This window comes from Gossypium arboreum, chromosome 7 (genome assembly GCF_025698485.1).
Source record: "Gossypium arboreum isolate Shixiya-1 chromosome 7, ASM2569848v2, whole genome shotgun sequence".
NCBI classification, from domain to species: domain Eukaryota; kingdom Viridiplantae; phylum Streptophyta; class Magnoliopsida; order Malvales; family Malvaceae; genus Gossypium; species Gossypium arboreum.
Genome location: NC_069076.1, coordinates 64,978,327 through 64,981,239, shown reverse-complemented (window position 1 = coordinate 64,981,239; position 2,913 = coordinate 64,978,327). Strand labels below are relative to the sequence as shown.

At 37.9% G+C, this 2,913-nt stretch overlaps 1 non-coding gene across 1 annotated transcript; it reads right to left on the bottom strand.

The window, feature by feature from the left end:
* Positions 1 to 946: 946 nt before the first annotated feature.
* On the bottom strand, positions 947 to 1,053 carry LOC128296069 (small nucleolar RNA R71). Its single transcript, XR_008286617.1, has one exon. It is a non-coding gene; the product is annotated as a small nucleolar RNA R71 (small nucleolar RNA).
* Positions 1,054 to 2,913: the final 1,860 nt, after the last annotated feature.

Genomic DNA, 2,913 nt, shown 5'->3' with positions numbered 1-2,913 from the left:
TTAGTTAATTAGTTTAATAAACAACCCCTCTGTATTTCTAGGTTAAATAATAAAAAGATAGTTATTACTAGTACTTTTGGTTTCCTTGGGTACGATATCCCGGTCTTGCAATTACTATACTATTGTTCGATAGGTGCACTTGCCTTTTCGTCGTGATAATAGTTAGTCTAGGTTTGATCTTCATTATAAATATTTATTACTTGTTACGAATCACGCGATCAAATTTTTGGCGTCACTACGGGGAACTAAGATATTAGGAACGCTCAATTTTTATTACTTTAGACATTTATTTTTCTTTCAATTCAATTTAATTTAATTATTAATATTATTTATTAATTTACTTTTTCTTTCTCTTGGTAAGTTTTTATAGTTTATGACTAGAAGAAACCCGTCAGGACCATTACTTTTTGACGAAGAAATCAATCGTACAGTTCGTAGAAATCAAAGAGAGATAAGGCGCAGCTTACGATACACGGAGAACGAGCAAGAAGACGATACTCAACCCCCAACCAAAAAGATGGCTGAAAACCAAGGCAATCAGCTACCTCCTGCAATTGCGGCTAATCAAGATCCTATTCCACGTACTATGTATGATTATGCTAAACCTTCTCTAACAGGAACTAAATCTAGCATAGTTAGACCTGCTGTAGCTGCAAATATTTTTGAATTAAAACCTAACACTATTCAGATGATACAGCAGTTTGTTCAGTTTGATGGTTTGCAGGATGAAGATCCCAACGCTCACTTAGAAAATTTCCTGGAATTTTGTGATACATTCAAAATCAGTGGCATTTCTAATGATGCCATTCGTATTTGGTTATTTCCTTTTTCATTGAGGAACAAAGCTAAACAGTAGTTGAACTCGTTACTACGAGGGTCAATTACTACTTGGGAACCAATGACCGAGAAATTTTTACTAAAATATTTTCCGCCGGCTAAAACGGCTAAATTACGTAATGATATCTCTTCTTTTGTGTAGATGGATTTAGAAACACTTTACGATGCATGGGAGAGATACAAAGACTTACTGATAAAGTGCCCTCACCATGGGTTACCGCTTTGGCTGCAAGTACAAACATTTCACAACGGTTTGAATCCCTCGACTCGGCAAATGGTTGACGTAGCTGCTAGTGGAACCATCAATAATAAAACACCGGAAGATGCCTATGAGTTTATAGAGGAGATGTCACTGAATAACTATCAGTGGCAAGTTATGAAGACAAAGCCAACGAAAACAGCCGGCGTTTATAACATCGACTCAGTCACCATGCTCTCTAATCAGGTAGAACTTCTCAATTAAAAAATTGGTGGTTTACTTGGTTCTACGCAGGTACATCCAGTAATGAGGTGTGACTCAAGTGGTGGAGGTGTGCATACAGAATATCAATCCTTCAACACTCCAACCGACGAGAAACAAGTCAACTATATGGGTAATAATAACTTTAGATCTCAAAATAGCCCATACAGTAATACATATAATGTAGGTTGGAGGAACCACCCAAATTTCTCCTGGGGTAGTCAAGGGAATCAAAAGCCACAAAATCCTCAGGGTTTTCAACAGCCACCTTATCAAAAAGAAAAAAAAAATCGAACCTTGAAGAGATGCTCTCTAAATTCATCTCAGTATCAGAAACCCGTTTCCAAAATACTGAGACAGCACTTAAGAATCAACAAGCATATAGGCCAGCTATCCAAACTAATCTCCGAATGACCACAAGGTAGCTTACCAAGTAATATTGAACCTAACCCAATGGAACAACTCAACGCAATTAGTACTCAAGATGACGAAGGAGTTGTTGAGCCTAAACCAAAACCAAGGCAAGAAACAGTGGTAAAAAAAAGGGAGATGAGGTAGATCAAAATACAAACAAACCAGTGACTGTCGAATATAAACCTCGTGTCCCATACCCTAACACGACAAGGAAAGACCGCTCAGACAAACAATTCGGTAAATTCCTTAAACTTTTAAAAAAATTACATATTAACTTACCGTTTATTGAAGCTTTGTCACAGATGCCAAATGCAATGAAATTTTTAAAAGAGCTTTAGTAAATAAGCAGAAGTTGGACGAAGTGTCGCATGTTGAGTTAAACGCAGTCTGCTCAGCTATTCTACAGAATAAGCTACCCCACAAATTGAAAGATCCAGGGAGTTTTACAATTCCTTGTTTAATTGGTAGTTTAGATATAAGTCATGCATTAGCTGATTTAGGGGCTAGTATTAACGTTATGCCTTACAAAATGTTTAAGCAACTAGGTCTTGGGAAACCTAAACAAACTAGGATGAGCATTCAATTGGCAGATAAGACTATAAGATTCCCTAGGGGTATTATTGAAGATGTACTCGTGAAAGTAGATAAGTTCATATTTCCCATTGATTTCGTTGTTCTCGAGATAGAGGAGGATAAAAACACCCCTTTGATTTTAGGGAGGCCCTTTTTAGCAATTGCTAAAACAATTATTGATATTGGCATAGGTGAGCTTACACTTCATGTGGGAGACGACACGATCACCCTTCAAGCTCGTAATTCTAGCATCATATCGAACATTGAAGGTAATAGTCCACACCAATCTACTAAAACTGACAATATGACTCTGCAGAAATTAAGCTTCAAAGAAGTCCACGAGCCATGTTCCAAGGATGATAGAGGACACAACCATGAAGAACGAAGGCTACGGATAGAGGAGCTAGACGAATGGCGAGCACACAAAGCGAGAACACATGATAAACCGAAACTAAGCCAAAACAAGCCCGATACCTCTCCTAATCAACTTAAGGTTGGTGATAAAGTCTTACTAGATGCCGTAGATCCCTACATTGTCACTACCACACCGAACGAGGAAATCCCTCTTACGGTACTCAGTATTTTTCCATTCGGTACAGTGGAGGTGAGTCACCCAAAGTTTGGCACTT